Below are 21,068 nucleotides of genomic sequence, written 5' to 3' on the forward strand. Positions count from 1 at the left end.
TGGCAATGGGCACAGGAGGTGGCGGCGATTCACCTCTGAAACTCTGAGTGGGAGGAGACCTGTGCATCCACAATTGGAGTGGAATCGATAGAGGGTGTTGGAGAAATGGAGCATGGTGTGGCCACTTCATCCGATGGAGGTGAGTGTATACATCAAAAAATGCACAGTGAAGTGTGAGGGGGCTCCCCAAATATGTGTCCATATTCAGGCCATGGATCCAGCCACAAACATACATGCATCCATCACCACATACACGTGCAACACAGACCCATTCATGCATGACCCACCCGACATCCCCATTACCGGAATCCACAATAAAGAGGCCCCAATGCATAGAGCAGCATGACGTAAACATTCAGCATAAGGCAGGTAGAACCATAAATGATGATATTCCCCATTTCTCACCCCTACAGGATCACAGACAGAAACTGAGGATCCACGCACTGCGACACCTGCTCCCCATCTACAAAAAAGCCCAGGAGAGATGCGACGGGGGACACCGCCACCACCTCAAGGGTAACCGGGAGGAGTGTCCAGCAGCAGAGGGACAAAGACAGAAGGAGCACAAGTTCCACGCAGCCTGAGGCCATGGCTGCTGCCATTGTTGCACCCACGGCAGTGTGTCCCATTGCATGTGAAATCAGCACTGAGGGCATGCACTTTGCTGCCACCAGTTCAACTGGTGAGGCAGCAGCCACTGCTCCACTTTCGGACGAGGAGGAAGCACTTGACATTGTGGAGCGAAGCCAGACCCCCAGCTCAACACGCTCCATTGAGGCAAGCCCAAGGTTGTCATCAGGGTCAGGGAGCCATGGAGGATCAGCCACCCACACCGTGGAAGGGGCCTGGAGCCCCCAGGTGTCCTCACCTGATGCCAGAGGCATGGACCAAGGCGCTGCAGTCATCCCTCCTGCTGTTAGCACGCAACATGACCTTGCATCCATCAGCCAGAGGCAGGCAGAGATCACTGGGCTGGTAGGGCAGCATGTGGCCGAGGCAGCCCGTCTGAGGGAGGACCTCTGTATGTATGCAAGGCAGACAAAGGAGGGCATGGAGGCCTGCACGAACAGGATTTGCAATGAAATGGCCCAACTCAGGCAGGCCGTGATCCTTATAGCGGACGCGATTGAGCGCCAATGCCCACCCACAACACCGGATCAACCAGGCACCACCTCCTCTGGGAGTTCCCGGCAAACAAGCCCTCTGCGCAACCTGAGGCGCACCACATTCAAACAACCCAATGGCGGAGGAGGCACTTAGAAGGACACGTACACACTGAGGCTCACATGGGGGTGTTGTGGGGGACGGGGGGGGGTAAGGCTGTTCTTGGGAGTGTTGTGGGGGGAGGGGGGATAAGGGTGTTCTTGGGAGTGTTGTGGGGGGGAGGGGGGTGAGGTCGTTTGCACAGTTGGGGCCATGCACTTTTTGTTTGAATTTTGTTCACAATACACTGTTGAGAATTTGAAACACAGGCTTGGTCTTCATCATTGCGTATGTGTACTGTATTGGGGAGATGGTTCTTTGTGGGACTCACCACATGCACCAGGGCAACAATACCCATCTCCATCCATAATAGATTTCCCTTGTATCTCATGGAATCTGATACATCAGATGCTGACGCACATCGTGTCCCTCCTGGCCATCACCTCTTGCATTTCCTGGCGGGCCATTTCAACCATCCTCATCACCATCATCTGGTGGTTGCATGTCAGGTGGCATAGGCACATTCCGTCTGATGCACATTTTGTTCTGCGTCACACATGCCACGGTTATCTTCAGCACTTTGTCATGGCCGTACAGGAGAGCCTCACCCGGCACGCTTAGGCACCAGAGCTGTTTGTTTGAAAGGCCAAATGTCTGCTCCATCACGACACGGGTACGGGTATGTGCAATATTGTTGTCCTCTTCCTGCTGGTTATGTGGGTTCCATACATGGGGTTAGGAGCCACCTCTTTAGGGGATAGCCGGCTTTGCATGTATGGGGTGAAGAATGGGTACCTGTTACCGGCCACCTCTGGTGCGGCATGTACATGTCACACAAATCGTCTTTGCATTGTGATTGGAAATCCCAACTGACAGCATGCATGCAGACGATCTGCGTGACTGCAATGTGCAAACCTGAGCTGGACCATGCAAGTCGACATTCCTGAATCATGCCTCCAACAGTAATAGATATGTCCTGGGTGAGGCCAGGTCTCGGGTGTCCTTGGGCCCAGGCAAATTTAGTACCGCAATGCCAGTGTACTGCCATTCCAACATCCATGTTGCTATGCTGTGAAGCATCCCGTCAGTGGTGCTATGGGTTTGTGGTCAGATGCTATGGCTAGGGGTGATCCCTTTGCATGCATTCTAGGGCACATTGCTGTATTGATGTTGTGCTGCCCTTATTCTGTATGACTGTCTTGACGGCATGTTGCTGATTTGTGTATTATGTGAAGTTGCATGATGTGAAATGTGGGTGTGGATGGATGTGTAATCTTTCGAAAGTTGGATTGTATTCAATGTTGTGCAGCTTCACATTTCATGTGCGGTTTTCTCAAGTACATTGTGGCGTTCCCCGATGGACATTGGCGTACATCTGTATGACCATTTGTCCCATGCACGACAGTCCACTCCCAGTTGGTGTATGTTTCTCTTCCCCCCCCAAAATCACACCGCCATGTACATGCCATGCTAATCACCAAGTTGCCACGATCGTTGGCCGGCTTGTCGCTCCATGTTGCGTGGTATGGTTGAGTTCTACAGGACCATTAAATCATCGGTTGAGCCGGGACATCTGGAGCAACAATGTGTGATTATCTTGTTTGCGTCACATGCTATTCGGACAATGATGGAGTGGAATCGTTTTCTGTTTCGTTGGACTACTTCATTGTGATGTAGGACCACCAATTCCACATGGGTACAGTTGATGGCCCCGATGCTACTTGGGATGGTTGCAAGTGAATAGAAGGCAACTTTGGTGTTTGCGATCTCCTGGACAGTCCATGGCAGGAATGTGTTCATGTGCAAGCTTCAGGAGGGCATTGTGTGCCTGGTTCGGCATGCATGGGAATACTGGTTGTGAAATGCCATGCATCTGCCACACAGTATGCTGCTAGGAGCCTGTGGCCAGGAAGTGGTGCACAGTCACCACCTTCAGTAGATGGGGGTGGGGGGATTGCAGTTCTGAGGTCTAGGAGGCTCACGCTGTCATGTATTTTATACACGTTGCTGGTGATGGTATCCCAGTGCAGACGGTACGGTGTATGCATGTATGTGCTCAGGTGTTTGGTTAAATGGAGTGGCTTGGATCCTGGGTATTGGTGGCTGGCTCTGTGGTATTTCTGGGTTCCCTGGTGGTGCTTGCTGCGCCTGTCTTGCCCTCCTCCTCCTGCGTCTCCTCTGTGCTGCCTGTTGTTGGTGCTGCCGCACTGCAATCGTGTCCTCCAGCCCATGTAGTGCTGCCAGTATTGGAACCATTTTGGTGTGGGAAGGTGTGTGGGAAGGGGTGTGGTGTGCTCTTTTGTGCTGCAAGTCTCCATTGCCTCCACCTGTGCTGGATATGTCCACCTGTGGCAGGTGTGAACACTGCTCAGGTCGCTTAACGGGTGGTTCGCGATGCCGGTATTCGCGCCATGCCGGTAAGGGGTTTTTGGGTCTTTACTGTGCCGCTATTGCCATGTCCGCATGGCTTGTGATGCCGTGCAATTAGCGCCTTGCCGCTATTTCCGGTCTGGGGCGCGCGCGCGCCCACGGACTTGTCGCTATTAGTGGCACTGTACTTACCAGTTCCGCTAATAGCGGCAAGTCCGGGTCGTAATTAGCTAGGGAATTTAGCGGTACCGGTAATCGCTTACCGGTACCGTTATTCCCTTAACGCACAACGTGTAATGAGGCCCTTAGAGTTGACCAATATTAGATAATTGCATCAACCCATTGTGTATTTAAAAAAAATGTACATTTTTTTTTTTTAACCAGATTGCATTGTCCAACTCAGTACATCTGTATACGTGCAAACACTTGCAATTGATTTTTCTAATTTACCAACGGGACTCGGAGGAGATGTTGAGTAAGGTGAGCGGCCATAACCTGCAAGAATTCTGGTCTCAATAGATCTGTAGATTCCCTGAGGGAAGAGGGCCTCTTCAACAGCATAGGTGAAGCAGCATAGGTGAAGCAACATGGGTGAAGTTCTTCAAAACCTTATTTCCTCTTGCACCATCTGTCAGCACGTTAGAGGAACGTGATATAAATGAACCAGGCACTGATCTTGGAAATAGAGATGAAATTGAAGAGGTCATCCAGAAGCTGAAATCGAGGGCTCCGGGTCCCGATTGTATTACAAACATCGATTTCAAAAGCCACCCGGGGGAAATGGGCTTCGTTTATTAGCGCCGTTTTTAATAGATGTACGGAGTCCAAATCTATACCAACATCCTGGACCTCATCCATCGTGGTCCCCATCTATAAAAAGGGAAATAAAGAGGACCCGAGAAGTTACCGTCCCATCGCATTACTGGATGTGATTGGTAAAGTTTTCGGTTCCATGTTGCTGAAGCGCTTTCAACTTTGGGCCAGTTCCGTGCCCTGTGCTGACCCCTTTCAAACGGGATTTATGAAAAACATTGGTACTAGCGCAAACATTATATTCATGAGCACCCTTAAGAGCAAGATCCAGGAGGGGGGCACCCTAGGGTTTTTTTCGCGTTCATTGACCTGGCTCAAGCTTTTGACCAGGTCAATCGAGAAAAGCTCTGGGCTAAACTAACATTGTGGCAATGCCCGCACGCAATTTTAAATCCAATTTGTGTGTTGCACATTAACACCCAAATGAGGGTGCGTTTGAATCAACAGGGTTTGCTATCCGACGAAATTCCATCAACAAGAGGCGTCTGACAAGGTTGCCCTTTGGCCCCTGCACTTTTTATAGCTTATGTGGGCGACTTCAAAGATGCAGAGGAAAATATACGATAATTTCCGCCTACGATGGGTCCGACTAAAACGACCTGCCTTCTGTATGCTGATGGCATGATATTAATAGACCATACTTTAATTGGTCTTCAGCGCCAGTTTGACAACTTGGCTCATTACATCCGTAGAGATTAATATAAGGAAGATGAAAATCATGTAATTAGGTCCCAAAAGGAAACATTTAAATGGCTTTTGGAAGGCTTTCAAATAGAAAAGGTCAATACATTTAAGTACCTCCGAGTTACCCTCTGGACAGTTCCAAATCAGAAACCGCCATGCAACAAGTCCTCTGTGAAAAAACAAGGAAGCTCACTTCCCAAGCTAGAGCTATATACAAAATATGTGGCCGCTTTTCATTAATTCCAGCCATTAGCTTCTAGGTGGTCCCGTCTCTCACATACGGCGTGGAAGCAATGCCACAGATACCAAAAAGATATGGTCTCAACTCGAAGGGTTCTTTTGGCGATCCGTTCTTAATCTGCCGAAATCAACTTCTATGGTTCTAATCAGACGAGAACTAAGTCTCCTCTCACTACAAGCAACAATCGAGCGTAACAGCATGATGCTGTATAGGAAAACCTTGCTGGAAAACCGCCCTTGCTGCTTTAACATAAGACTGGAAACGACAGAAGGGCGGTGCAAAATGCTCAAGGTGTGGGAGAAAGACTGTAAAAATAAGTTGAACGAATTTCAAAGCTGTGAAGAAGAGCTGATCCAAAACCCGACAAATGTGAAAATGGATGAACTAGATTGGACAAAAACCCTAGAAACGGCGGAAAAAGTTAAATCAACATCGTACCTACTGGCCCAAGTAACTTTTGAAAAAGTTTCCAAATAAATCATTAAGGAATACTTTCCTTAGAGCACGTCTCAATCTTTTGGAAACAAATGAAATTGAAGCTCGAACAAGTGCTGTTTTTGTGAGGGAGGGGGGGGAGACCAGATTGAAACGATAAGACACTTGCTTCTGGCCTGTCCTGGAACCCAAACCATAAGAGCATGTTACATGACTCCCCTTTTTGCTTCTGCTTACATCTTCGAAGAAAACCTGTGGTGGGAAAGACTTAATTGTGTAGAAAAGACTGCATGGGTAATAGCGATGGCACAAACTGAGTCAAATCTTGACAAGTGGGGAGCACTCGAGCGCTAAAGCGCAGGATTAGGTTAGTTGTCAGCACTTTGGCCTTGTTATCTGGATAATGGAAAGAAACCGCTTCTCTCTTGTAGCTTTTTGTTTCTTTGATGTTTTACATTTACTTCACAAATACTTTTTGAATTTTTTTTATTATTCTACAATTCCAAATTTTGGTTACCCTTGCCTTCCCTCCCAGTTTGCCTAGCTAGCATCTCAAGCAGGTTTGAATCTAGCGCTCTTTCCAAATACCTTGTCTCAACGATTAGACCTATGGATTGTTTTCCTTTTGTCCGTGATGTTTTGGTTATTCAGAGTAAAAGCAGCACTGCTCGGAAAGGCGCATTGTTACACTTGCACTATGAATGATCTAAGCAGCTGCAGCGCTGAACAATAATGGTATTTAAGCACAAGTTCAAAAGGCTTGACTACTAGTGCCAATCTTGCCATTGCTACCAATTCTGAGAGATATTCCACTTTGAGCTTAAAACAGGTTACTCTTTCTCAGTGGCACTTGGCTCATGTGAAGTTTGTGATCATGTAACACTGAAAACACCTGTATAAATTGTCTGCTTTTTTTTTTTTTTTAAGATTTCCTTCCTTTCCACAGAAGCGCTGTTAGGGATAATTCTCAGAAATGTGCTAATTGCTGTCTTCCTTAGAGACCCCCAGCTCTTTTGCTGGACTCTAGGACTTTAATTTTCAATGGAATCTGCCCATCTGATCGTTGCATTCCATATGGTGAAACAGCAGTTTTGTCACATATTCTTGTGGTATTTTTTGGAGGGGAGGGGCGGGGCGGGGTAAGGTGGGAGGGTGGAGGAGGGGAAGAAGGGGGAGGCTTTCTGCGGCCTGCCCCCATAAAACAATTGCTGTAGAAAGACCAGGGAGAGAACATTTGATCAAGCTTGTTTTGCTGCCATTTTTGACGGCCCTGCCAACAATCTGGTATTTTATGCTTGTTTGATAAACCCAGCCTGGTCCGATTGATGCTTTTCATTGAACTTTCTAACATCTGCCAAATCTCTGTCTTCCGTCACGGAGTTATCTATCGTTTGTTGAACACACTGTACAATACGTACAGCAGGTTTGTTGGAGAGCCACAGCCAGAACACACATACCAATCTCTGCATAGTTTTAGAGAGTGAGTTTGGAATTGGAAAGGATCCCAACTTGACAAACTGAAGTTCGCAGGGGACTGTGCAATGTGTTCAAGGACAATGTTTCAGCCCCTACGCACAGTTTCCCTTGTCTTCTCCAATTTGTTTATAGAATGTCGACAGCTGTATCTTTCACATTTCTGTCGTCCTATGTATTGTATTTGTTGAATTCCATCTAGTTTAGTCCTTTGCCCTTTCAGACCTGTTGCCCAAGTTGCTCCTGGAAATGTTTTCAAAATGCTTCAGCCCTCATTTACCCTTTAATTTGCTGGTCCCAGCAGTTCATCCTCTGTGAACAGAACTCCTTATGCTGGGGCACCGTTTCTGCTTTGGACAAGGTCCAGCCCAAGTGCTTTTAATCTAGCACCTGGCAGGAGCACCTTGTTGGCATAGTGTTTCTGAAGTCCAACTATGGGCTTAGTAAAACCATACTACTGAGACAGTACAAAACTACATTTAGTACAAGGCTCTACCGCCTCAGTATTTGGTACCGTAGACAGAGCAGCCAGGCTTATCTTAGGAGGGGGAGAGGGCTGTAGCTTGGTACAAAGAAATTTTCGCATACATATGCTCCAAAGAAACACTGAACCACTATGTATTGTAAAAATAAATGGCTTATTTAAATAAAAGTAGGCCAAGATGAATCTTGGGTAAATACGTACTATCACATGTTATATAAACACAATTCTAAAAACCAAATAAATACTTAAGGGATACAACCCAAAGTATAACCTTATTACGAATAGCTATCATCAGTTCAAGTTGAGTCAAACCAGTAACACATTCAGAATGCAATCGGCTATTCTTGGGAGTAAAACCAGGTTACATATACTTTTGAATACTGTCAGTAATTCAAGGATAGTAGGCCCTGTCCGTCATGCAGTGACACTCAGTTAAGAAATCACATAGTAAACCAACCCTGTTACCAGGATACTTTTCTGAATAGTAGAACACAAATTCATGCAACATTATGAACCTATAACTACATTTATAATAACCTTCAGTTCTACCAGGTGAGTAAAATCTAAGGTTGTAATAAATGAAACACAGATTAAGGTGAGCAACAACTGTCTAATTTATTTTAGGACGGCACAAGGCAGAGCAAGGTTAGTAAAACCCACAATACAGTTATTAAGAATTGCACACAGCTATTCAAGGTAATTAGAAACCAAAGCAGACTAATTCTAGACTGGCTATACAGCAAGACCCAGTTGGTAAACCTATACACTTATATTCTGAAAGAAATAGTTGGGTGAAGCCAACAGCATTACTTTAGGGAAGAGGGGAGACCCAATTCACAGGTGAGTGAAATAACCTTATATATACTTCTCAGAATAGCAAAACACATTCAAAGGATACTAAGAACTGTTGTAACTGTTCATATTTCAGAGGGACAGTTACCAAACCAATTCTAGTAACTTTTAAACACGTGTTATACTCTTCAAGGCAGAATCCTTTTCTTATCTAGTCCTTCCCCCTAGTCTATTGCATGAGTTCCCTCTGAGGCAGAAGAGGGACCCTAGTGGTCTAGGTGCCAGCTGTAGGCAGGTTGAGCTAGGGTTCAGTTGCAGGACATGTCGGAGGTCCTGAGGAACTCTCTTCACAAAAAGAAAGTAGTTCACTTTAGAGTTAGTTAGGGCCCAGGGACTTCAGAGAAGACACCCTAGAGGGATTCCAGAATTCGCCTAGGCGAACTGGATGAGAGGACTCCAAATCATATGATTCACCTCCAAAGCTTCACAGGAATCGCAAAAGGCTTAAGGTAAGTAATACCCCAGCCAACACAGTACCTCAGCATCGAAGAAGAGTTTGCTGCAGGACGTCCTCGGGATCTGCAGCCAAAAACCTGGTCAATGAATTCCTTGTCCTAAACACGGGACACTGGAAGGGAATTTGCAGCAGGGAAGACTCCAGGCAACGGTTTCTTCGTGGCTGGATGTGGTTGTGTGGTTCTAGCGCCCTTTTCAGGAGCCAGGAGACTGAATATCGCTGGTCAGATTCTCATCACTAATCTGGTCCAGCGCTCTGTTAAGGAGACCAGAATGATGCCACCAAAGTTTCAGCGCAATTCGGTATTCGGAAGACCATGCACTGCATAATGTCTTGAGGTCCCAGGGTATTTGGGTATTGCAGCACAGCAAGGTCCAGCACTCCAAGTGATGGCTCATAATGCAGGTCCTCTTGACTCTAGTGGGTCTCACCGGGGTCGTCCTTTTCAGGATCCGCGGGTCACTTCGAAGGAAGGGTAACAGCAGGCTCTGATTACACAGCAGGCTCTCTGGCTGCTGGAAATGGCTACGGCCGTCATTTCTTCATCTTCCTCTTCAGTTTCAGCTCCAGTTTTGACTTATCAGCATCCAGATTCAGAGTATTTAACAGGAACTACAGCACAACTTCTGCATTTTACAGCACTGGGGCGGTCTGGCTGTCCAATCAGGACAGCCAGCCCTCCACTGGGAGTTGGTGTCTTTCAGGCTAAGTAAAAGACAAAGGGATGCAGGGTTTTTCTTAACATTTAAAAAAAAAGATTTTATTACATTTTATCAAACAAACAATATAAGGAACATAAACAAGTTCCAACAACCTTAAACTACCCCCTCCCAACCGCCCCGGCCCGTTAGACTCCCATCAGCATGTTGCATCACCCTCCTCCGATGCCTGTCCAATTACTTCTCCATTTGTCTCATTAGCCAGCAATGTCGCACTCTGGGTTATCCATCGTTGGATGTCTAAGCTTGCTTCCACTTTTTGTTCCCTCGGTGCCCTCTCCCATGCCCCACTTTCTGCCTTAATCCATTTATCCAGTTCTCTCCACCATCTAACAATGCTTGGTTCACTAGGATTTTTCCAGTTCATGGCTATGCTCCACTTTGCTAGTACATACATCAAGTCTTCTAATCTATTCAATGGTTTGTCCTTCACATTTCTTTTTGTAGCCGCCTAGCAGGCACGCTTCTGGCATCAGAATATCTAACTCCACGCCTCCATGCTCTGCTTTGTCCGCTACTTCCCTCCAGAACCTCTGTATGATCGGGCAGCCCCAGAACATATGTATAAGCTCCGCATTAACTTCTCTGCATCTTGGGCATTCTTGTCTGGTTGCGCCTTTAAAAGTTGCTATGACCGCAGGGGTGAGGTACGCTCTGTGTTGCATAGAGCTGTATTAATTGCAACCTGGCATTTCTGTAGACCTTCTTACGGTACTACATTACTCTCAGCCACTACCCTTCTAGGGTCCTCCCTGTTAAGGAGAATTCTCTGTTTAGGCTGAATGTCCTAACCTAGTGAGTCCCCCAGCAGCTTTGCTGGATTTTTTGGGGTTTAATTTTTTCTCCTGCCAAGAGTGAGACTCTTTTACCCTCACTCTTGGACATGATTTGAGTGTGTTCCTTTGACTCTAGATGTGTTTAATGGGCTATGGGGTCTTTTACTCCATAGGGCTTCATGTGTTTTTGTGATGTGTTACACAGCACCCTCAGTGCAGTAACACAGGGGTGTCATAGTGACCCCCCAGTATAGACTCCATACCCTGGGACTGACTGTCTCCCAGGGCATGTAAAGTCACCATTGATTTTACTGGTCTTGAATTCTGAACAGAACCAGTACAAACCATCATATTGTGGACGTACTGGCTGGGGCAATTCGATTGCCCTGGGGTCTGTTAGTCGAGGGGACACGTCTCCGTCCCCCCTGATCAAGTTTTGGCTGGTGGCAGTGGATACTACTTTTTATATTCAACCGCAAATATTTCTCTTTGGGGTTTTCCCATTGTTTGAGGCTACTATCTTTATTTAATTTAATTATGATAGCCTCAAACATACCGCCGGTTTATTTATTTATTATTAATTCTCCGGTTGGTATTTTTTGCCAAAACTCGGTTCTAAAATGGCGTTTGTGTTCTCTTCTGTGACTCCAACCCAAGTCGAGTCCTTTGTTCCACTTTTTGGCAGGCTTCTCCACAGAAGCCCTCCAAAGTGGTGCCACTCTGTCTGGGGTACTTGGGAGGGGTGGAGGGGGATTTAGGCACCCTGGACTGAGTTGCCTAGGCAACTCAAGTCGCACTCAGTCCTGATTGGCCCAAGTGGTGAGCCGGCCGGCTCACCACTTAGCATGTTTGAGTGACAGCTAGGCTGAGTGAATGGGGGTTTTCTGCATAAAAGCAGGGCTTTGGGGACTGGAACTTCAGAAGTCGCCACAGGACCTAAGAATCCGACGAGGGAGAAGCTGAGCCGACCTGCTACGACGACACCACCGGTGGAGCCCTGCTGAACCGTCTCACCACTTTTCCCAAAGACAGAGGAGATCTCCCGCCGGAGAGGCTTCTTCCTTTGACTGGTGGGGATAACCAGTTTTGCTGTCTTTTCGCCTTCCTGACGCATCTCGTGGCCGCCTTGCCTGTGCCAAGCACCCCGGCAACCGGAATACCATGTTTTACCACGACCATGAAATAAAGGGTAATACCTTTAACCGGAAAACTCCCCGGCTGGTTTCTTCCCTGGCAGTGCAACGACCTTCATCTTTCCTCCAAGTCGAGATCTTCTCTTCCTCTGGACGACGCCGAGACTTGCACCCGCTGCCAGGAACAACTGCCACCGCTGGAGGATCCTTCCCACTTAAGGTACCGTGTTCCGCCTGGCTTCCCTTGCCACCGACTGTACGGGGTAGATTTAGCCCCCGGCTTTCGAACCTGGATTAGCCTGGGACATCCTGGCTAAACTTTTCTGAGCCTCTCTAAACTCTTTTCGAACTCTCTGCAAGACTTTCAAAGCCTAGTGTAACTGTGTGATCTTGGGCGCATTTGTGCTCTGCTCTCTCTAAGAGTGGGCCCAGCCTATGGACTTTGGCTCACCAGTGACTTTTGCTCTTCTGCCTTGCTAAAAGTGTTCCTAAATCTTGGAGTGGTGTATCTTTACATATTCTGCCTTTTTCCCCTCCCTTTTTCATGAACTTATTGGAGTGCCATCTATAGTTAAGCGCTCACCTCTGTCTGGAAATCGGTGGTGTTAACTAAGACTTGTCTGATAAGGAATAATGGTTGTATATATCATAATAGTAACTGTGTTTAGAGTGTTTTACAAATAAGAGTGCTGGAGTGTTTCAAACAGTGTGTGTTTAAATAAATAATTATATACTTTGATACCAAAGCTCTGGTCAGGGTTTGCTTGTGCTATTGTATCTGAGTGCCTATTGTGTATACTTTGCATACTGCTACCAAGTGGGTTTACTGTTAACACCTGTAGTCCTAAATCTTTTGCAGTGTTCCCAAAGGGAACTGCACAGGTTTCTGCCTAACACTCCCCAATTCCCTTTCCTATCTCCCTTTGCTTTTCAGTTCGGTACGAGATGTCTGGCCTAGCAGTATTTCATAAATTCTGGAAATAGCATGCCCCCTCATCTTCCACCGTAAGTAATGATTTAATTTCGAATAGCATATCCTCTGCTAACCGGCCACCGCCCTCTCACTACTTTCATCACTGTGTTGTGAAGTAGAAATTTGGAGGCTACTTGCAGCTCCCCAAACGTCATCCATGCACCATCTTTCCATAAATCCCCAACTGTGGCCACTCCACACTCCTCCCACCGGGTCGTGATCACTGCCCTATCCCCTGGTTTCTCTTTCAGGATTGCCGCTATCGTTATCTGTGGCAAGAGCGGGTCCACCAGACCCATTGTTCTGCAAGCCCTATTCCATATTTGGGTTCCCAGTGTCACCAGGTAAGGGGTATTGGCCAGTTCACAAGAGGGGACCCAGAGGAGGTCTCATGTATCTCACTTTTATGACTGGCTGCAACAGCTCAGTTTCCATTGTGGGGTCATCTGCCATCCATTTAACTACATGTTGCAGTTGGCACGCTAGGTAGTACAGCTTAAAATTTGTTATCTTCAGACCCCCTGAGCGTACAGCCTTTGTAGTATATGCAATGCCACTCTGCTCCTCCCGTCCTGCCACAGGAACCCTCTACACATCTTCGCGAGGTCCCGGAAATATTGCTTCGGGATACAATAGGGGATGTTTCTGAAGCAGTGCATGAGTCTTGGTAGTGCAATCATTTTCAGTAACGCTGCTCTTCCCATCACTGTAAGAGGTAGCTTGCTCCAAAACTCCATAGACTTGACCAAGCTTAGTTTCGCCTGCTCTGTTACTATCATGTTCTCTTTTCGGGTCATGATAAATATTGATACCTAGGTATCTGATAGTGGTTTTACTCCAAGGGAAGGAGAGGACTGGCAAGTTTTTTTCGGGCCTTCTTGCGAATGTCGCAATTGGAAACACACATGATTTAGTTTTATTTATTTTACTACCCGTAAGCCTGCTCGAGTTGTCTAACACCTCGGATGTAAGGGAGATGCCGCTTGGGATCACTGAGATACAGCAAAACATTGTCAGCATACATGGACACCACGTATCGCACCCATCTATATCGATACCTGCATCTCCATATTCTTGTCTTAAGTATGCTGCCACGGGTTCCACCGCCATAATATATAACATTGGAGACAGTGGGCATCCCTGCCTGGTGCCCTTATGTAGCTGCCATACTTCCAAACACGTACTCCTGGTGCTAACCCTAGCCACTGGATCAGTATATACTAGCTTAACCCATCTTATATATCGTGGCCCAACCCTCATCTTCGTCATGGTGGCATACAACCAGTCCCAATGCACCGAGTCGAATGTTTTGGTTGCATCTAGTGAGTCTACTGCGCCTTCTATATTGCTATCTGCCATGCTATAAATTACATGGTGCAATCGCCTAAGATTTTCTGTTATATTCCGGCCTGGAACGTACCCAGTCTGGTCCGGGTGGATCAATATATGTATCACTTTGCAGATTCTGTTCGCCAGGACGGCTGTAAGGATCTTGCTATCCTGTTACAACAGCGACAGTGGTCTATAGGATCCAGTCAGTGTTCAGTTTGCCCGGTTTAAGCAGTGGAGCTATCGGAGCCTCTCTCGTACTTGCAGCGAGAATGTTGTCAGTGTAGGCCTCGTTGTACACTTTCGCAAATAATGGTGCCAGGACTTCACTGTAGGCTTTGTAGAATTCACTCGGGAGCCCGTCGGTACCTGGCGTTTTCCCTGTGGGGAAAGTTCCAACCGTGGCCTCGATCTCTTCTGGGGTTATGGGCCCCTCCAAAGGCTCTGCTTGGAGGGCATCTAATTCGGGCAGTACTATGAGATCCAGGACATCCTCAATGTCCCTTTCCTCCCTCCTTTGGGGGGGGGGTCTGCATATAGTGTTATATAATATTCCGAGAATACCTCATTTATTCCTGCCGGTGTATTCACCTCTTTGTCTGCATTACAAATCGAGCATATTGGGGGTCGTACGTCATCGCGTTTACACAACCAGGCGAGCATTCTCCCTAGTTTGTCCCCTTGTGCATGGTATCTTTCTAGGTACTCGTATAGCTAAACTTGCCTAGTGTGTCCCATTGCGCAAAGCATTCCTGCTTCAGCTTAATGATTTCTGCTATGTGTTCCCATCATGTCTGGCTTCCCCTTCCCGGGCTCTCAATGTTTCGTTTACTGTCTCCAGTTCCCTAGTTATGACTTTTTGCACCCCTACTGACTCTATCATTTCCCCACTAATCAACACCTTGTATGCCTCTCGGACCGTGCCCACTTTATTTACACTTCCCTCATTCACTGTGATGTAGTCTACAGTGCTCTTTCTGATATGTGAAGTGAAGTCTACAATCATAGAATCCTAAATGCCCAATCTAATACTAGAAAGCTATTCACAATTCTCAGGGAACTGGAATCCCCAGCTTCCAAGACTGACCATACAACTAAAGACGCACAATGGTGCTCCAATATCCAGAATGCCCTTGCTGCCAAAATCTCTTACAATCCAAAATTGAACAAAAAAAAATCCAAACTCAATCTCAACCCAACTTTACCATCTACAGACCCTCCAACAGATACCCCTATGGTAACAAAATTCTCTTTTACTCCACTTACTACGTTAGACACAATAAATATGATCAAAAGTCTAAAACCCTCCAGATGTAAAGGAGATGCGTGCCCTGCAACTCTGATATAAGATTGTGCGTCGGAACTTGCATCATTTGTCACCAATCTCATCAATAATTCATTCGCCTCTAACATAGTCCCGAATGACCTAAAAACAGCCTGGGTCCTACTCTTGATCAAAAAACCACCATTAGACCCCAATAACCCCAACAAACTATCAACCCATCACAACCGCCCCCTTCCTGCTTAAAATATTAGATTGTGCACCTTACCTGCAAATCCAAATATACCCCCAGGACAAACGCCTCCTAGGTTTAAGACAATCCAGCTTCAGACCTGGTCATGGCACGGAAACAGCCTTGCTTGATCTGAAGACACAAATGGATGACCACAAGGATAATGGAAAATTGTGCATCCTCTTACTACTAGATCTCTCCGCTGCATTGCATTTAGTTAATCATGATATCCTATGCCAACATTTGGACGCCGCAGCCCATTTCTCATTAGAATCTATTAACTGGATCAGATCATTCTTATCTAACCAGACCATGAGTCTTTTCAGACTTTGCAGTAGCCCAGCCTGTCCCGGTAACCTGCGGAGTACCACAAGGTTCATGTGTTTCACCCACTCTCTATAATGCATTTACTAAACTCTTATGCAACAAACTTGACAATATGGGTATCTCGTATACCAATTATGCGGACGATACCCAGGTTCTCATACCAATTACCGGATGTTACGACACTGATTCCAAATATCGAAACAAAATATACCTTGCAATCCAAGCCTGGGGATGGCAAGCAATGAATTATGCCTCAGTGATAAGACAGAGCTTATAATCAGCAACAAAACAAAACTCAACTCCTACCCCCACCCCCCTGACAGTACAAATTGTTCATTAACGATGGCAATACTATCCCAGTAGCCAGCGAAATAAAATCCCTTGGAGTCTATATTGACTCTGAGCTTACGTTAAACAGACAAATCAATGCCGTGGTCTCCTCAGCCACGTACACAGCCAAACTGATGAGAGCAAGCTGCCCTTTTCTCTCCCCTGAAAATACTATTACCCTGGCAAGAGCACTGATACTGTCTTGGATTGATTATTGCAATTCTCTCTTTTCCAGAACTAGTATTAGAAATATTTAAAAAGTTACAAATATTACAAAACAATGCAATAAGAGCCGCCTTAAATATCCCAAGACATGACCATATTTCTTCCATTAGAAGAAACATTCACTTGCTTCCTGTCCAGGACAGAATTAACTTAAAAATCTTAACGATGACTCACAAATGTATCGCGAAGAAGGCGCCCACATACCTTAGTGACCTCATCTGCAAAGTTGGCTCCAGTAGGCCGACCCGGACTGCATATACTAACCTGCTCATCCTACCCAGATTCAGGAGACGGAAAGCAGTAGGATCTAGCTTTTCGGTAATGGCGCCCAAACTGTGCAATGCCCTCCCGCACCACCTGAGAAATACACTTCATTCTGGTCATTTAGAAAAAAGTTAAAAACTCTCCTCTTCAGGTGACCCACAGCAACAGCCTACTGCAACCAGGCACCTATTATAAGGTAGACCTCAAACACCACTGAAAAAGGTAAACCTGCAAGAATTTGTGTAATGATGTGCCATGTATATCTTGTAAATATTATACTAGATGTACTATTTGTAGTGAAGATCTGTAAACCTGTAACCATATTCTTAAGATTAATGTAAAAATTATCATGATAGTGCCTATATGCCTATGGGCTAGGTGTGCTGTATAAATGCATAAATAAATAAATGTGCTCAGCAAATGATGCATCCTGGACTGATGCGCTGCTTAGTTTCCAAGTTGGGATAGGAGGTCTCGGTGGGAACAATCTCCATTTCACCACGAGTGGGGAGTGATCAGATGGTACTCTAGCTAAATATTCTAGGTCTGAAAATTCCATTCCGTGCTCCTCACTAGAGAGCATGTAATCTATTTGCGTGTATACCTTATGAGGGGCCGAGTAATGGGAGTATACTCTTTCGTCCCCATGCTGCGCCCTCCAGATGTGTCTCAATTGTAAGTGCTTCAGTAAAGCTTTGAGCCCCACCAACACCTCCCCGCCCCCACTGCAAACTAACTACAACTGTAACTCGTCCTGCTACGACTTGCATGTGCGGACTTTCCTGTTTCCGCTCCATTCAGCCCCGTTTTAAGACCAGTCTCCTGGTACCCTGTGGGTGGGCCCTATATGGTAGCCCAAAAAACGACTTCTACCTTGGGTGCAAGACCACTATAGGCGCTCTCACTACTGAGTTTCTGATACCCACGCTTCGGTTCCTGCTGTCGCAACTCTTATCATATAGCTTCCCTGTTACTTATAATTATAGACGCTATGCCGCATAAGACTTTGTTACTCCACTTAGTGCAGTTCTGCGTAATGTCTACTGTGTTTTCATTGCATGAAATGTCCTTCTATTCTTGAGAGCGTTGGTTCTGATCCACTGCCTCAGGGATTTGCACTGTCCATCCACTCTTGAGCTTCTGTTGGCGTTTTGAAGAAGGACTTCCCGTTGTGTAACTCTTTCAGCTTAGCGGGATATAACATGTATTTTAGACCTGCTTTCCTGAGCCTGGTCTTTATCATTATGTACTGGGCTCTCCTTCTCTGGACCTGGAAAGTGTAGTCCGGGTAAACCAATATTTTGGCCAATGCTCTTCGTATTTCTCCCCCGGATCTGGGAAAGGCCAAGATCGTCTCCCAGTCTTTGTAATTGAGCACCTTGGCTATCGTAGGTCTTGGCGGGGCTCCCAGCAGCGGTCGCCTGACGAGTGAGCAGTGCACCCTTTTGATCGTGAACCCCTGTGTAAGTTTGCCGGCTCCTATCTCTTGGAGCAACATATTTTCAACGTAGGTAGTCTGGTCTGATCCTTCCTCCCCCTCTGGCAGTCCCACGATTTGCACGTTGTTTCTTCGTACTCGCCCTTCCGCCTCCTCAGCTCTGTTGTCCAGCAATTTGACACTCTGTTGCAGGATGTCAATGTCCCTGGCTGTTTGCGTTTTTGCCTCCGTGTTGTCTTTCACCTGCTCCTCCAGTTTCGTAGTACGTTCAGCAATAGCACGCACATCTTGTCTCAACAGACTGACATTGATCCGTACCGCATCTATCTTGGCCTCCAATGTGGTTTGCAGAGTTGAAATGGCTTCTAGGATCAGTCATTTACTTTCGTCTCCCATTTCGTTCGGGACACCCATCTGCATGTGACTCTTGTCTCTTTTGTCGGCTTCCTGCTGACCAGTTGGGCTCTTTGCGAAGATGTCTAGTGTGCCTTGCTTGCCTTTGGTCTTGTTGTTTCTGGCCGCCATCTCTAAAACTGTGTCCACATTATGTTAGGGTCTGTATAACTGTTTCAAGTGTCCAGCTCCTCCTGAGCGTCTGGCCCACACTACCCGTCCCCACTGCGCCCTGCAGGGCTAGACAGTGTGCGTTTTGGCAATCCGGCCTTATGTCTCAGTTCAGTGCGCCAGGATCTGTATTTGCGTGTCTTCCAGGGATTTTCCCTTAATATGCCTGTCACTTGAGCCTCTCCCTCAGTATAGACCTGCTCCCTGCTACCAGCGCCCTTTCAGCGCCTTCTGTGCACCCAAGCATTGGTTCTCCTTCTAGAGCTGGCCACAATGCTGCTGGCCCGTGCTGTATAGTCTTCCCTGTACACCGCCGCATTGTGGAGGCCCGATTACCTCTCCCAAGGGGACCTAACCAATCCAAGACATGTATGTGAGGCACTGATTGATGTCTTATTCCTTCCAAGTGCTGCTTTGGTGGGGTGCTGTACTCGCTCCTCTTCAGTCTTGTGGTGATCCTGCAGACCCAGACTTCCAGTGTCTAACTATGGCCTGCCGCACTCTCCTCTTCCGGAGCTCATGTGCGGCAGGCACATTCGCTTCGGGGCTTCTTCTCTCCCCTGCCGGTGCACTTTGTCATGCACTGTACGTTCGGGCGCCTCCGGCATCTCGCTTAGTTTTTGTTCTGGGAGTGGGGGCTGCGGGGGGTGCCCAGGTAAATTACTGTGGCCCTGTGTTCTTTGTGCAGGCCCCCCCCTATTCCCACTCCTTACATCTGGTTCAGTGACCTTCTGATGTTCCGCGCAGCTCTCAACTTGCTGTGGACAGCGTGCTGGTGGGCTGCCTGCTCCTCGCTCGCCAAGCAACCCATTACCGCTTGCCCCGGGGAGCTCTGGTCTGTCACCTTCCATGGCCACAATGTTGGGTGTGGCGTTGATGTGACCGCTCTCCGCTCGCCACCCTGGGCTTCCACGTATATGGAGCTCAACAGACTTGCACTCTGGCACCCAGAGTGTTCTTTCACGCCAGGATTTCAATAACTTGTCTCATGCTTTCCTTTCTGCCCAGCTGGGCTTTCCGCACTCTCATGCAATCTGACCCTGCTACTGTCACGGCAGGGCAGGCTCAGCAATATTCCTCAGTGACCCCGTCCTACAGTCTCACGGCCACCATTTTCTTATAGTCTCCACAGGACCTCTCGCAGTAATGCTTTTTCGGCGCTGCTTCCTCCAGGCCGTACACCACAGCCCAGCCTTTGGTCCGTGGCTTCTCCAAGTTGTTTCATTTATGCTGCTGCGTTTGATGTTGTTTGGACTGCTTTAACACTAAGTAACAGGGATTTCACATGCGGATCTGCAGGAGCCCAGCGTGAAGACGGCGTCCTCACATGACTGCTGGCCACGCCCCCCCGGGATGCAGAGTTTTTAATTCCTCCTTTGCTTCTTCCCTTCTCAGACACTCTGGAGCCTGGGCGAGGAATCCAAAGGATTCCTGCTGAAGACAAAACTCTGACTGAGGGCTTTCCTGCAAAATGGTGGCCCTTCTGTGCATTAGAGGCTGAATTAACAGCCTACGAGTAATAAAGATTAAAAGTCATAAAAGTTAAACCACTACAACCAGCCATTCATGTAAAACTCGCAATTGTAACAATGTTACCAGGTATTTAAGATAGGGGATGCATTGTATTCCCCCAGAACTTGACATAAGGTGGGGGTGCTGGCTCACTTAAACAAAATGTAAAGGGGATAAAACCGTTTTACTATTTGGAAACAGTAGCTCATCCAAGTATAGGAAAAATAAATTAACAGGGGAGCACAAGGGGCAACCCAGCCTAAGCCAAAAAGTTATAGGAAACTAACTACAACCATGCACTATGTAGAGACATAAAAAGGTCACCCACTAAGAGTAAAAGGCTAGGTGAGAGGGGGGAAAAAGATTCCCACTCACCTACGGACAAGGTAAAATAATGACCACGCCCAAGCAAACATTTCTGCGGTTGACCGGTCAGGAAGATTTTTCATAAATATGTAAGTCTTAACTAAATACCTTGCAAAGCTCACAGTGGTGATTGGTTTTGCTGTGTGCCATTTGCACAAAAACAAACAGCCCGCCCCCTTCTGCCTGTGGGGCTGGCTTCTCATTCTATTCCTCAGGGTTTTCAGTACATTGGTATAAACCCCTAATGAACTAAACTAGCTTTACTCTGATGACTATGAATAGCAGCAAATGTAAGTGCAAAAGGGTGGGAGTGGAAAAGGGGCCTAGGTTTTGCAGAAGAATCTCACAGGAGCCTGACATTAGCCTGTATGGGAAATATTCTGCACAGTCCCCAATAAGTTTCTGTAACAGTTCTAGTAGAGGTCTTATGGATGTTGATGGAAACAGTTTTTCTTCCGATATTGTGATTTGTAAAACTTTGGACTCAATGTCGAATAAAGTTAGGAAAGGAAAAAATAGTATATGCTCCCGTGCCTTCAGTCAGTCACCTTTCACACACCGCAAATCTTAAATCTGCTTAGTGCCT

At 46.8% G+C, this 21,068-nt stretch overlaps 1 protein-coding gene across 1 annotated transcript in view; it reads left to right on the forward strand.

Annotated features, from left to right (window-relative positions):
• DDX54 (DEAD-box helicase 54) overlaps positions 1-21,068 on the forward strand; it is a 560,256-nt gene that overhangs the window by 349,615 nt on the left and 189,573 nt on the right. The gene's annotated exons all lie outside the window — the stretch shown is intronic.

The sequence above is a fragment of the Ambystoma mexicanum genome, chromosome 10 (assembly GCF_040938575.1).
Source record: "Ambystoma mexicanum isolate Mex_15411 chromosome 10, UKY_AmexF1_1, whole genome shotgun sequence".
Classification (NCBI taxonomy): Eukaryota; Metazoa; Chordata; class Amphibia; order Caudata; family Ambystomatidae; genus Ambystoma; species Ambystoma mexicanum.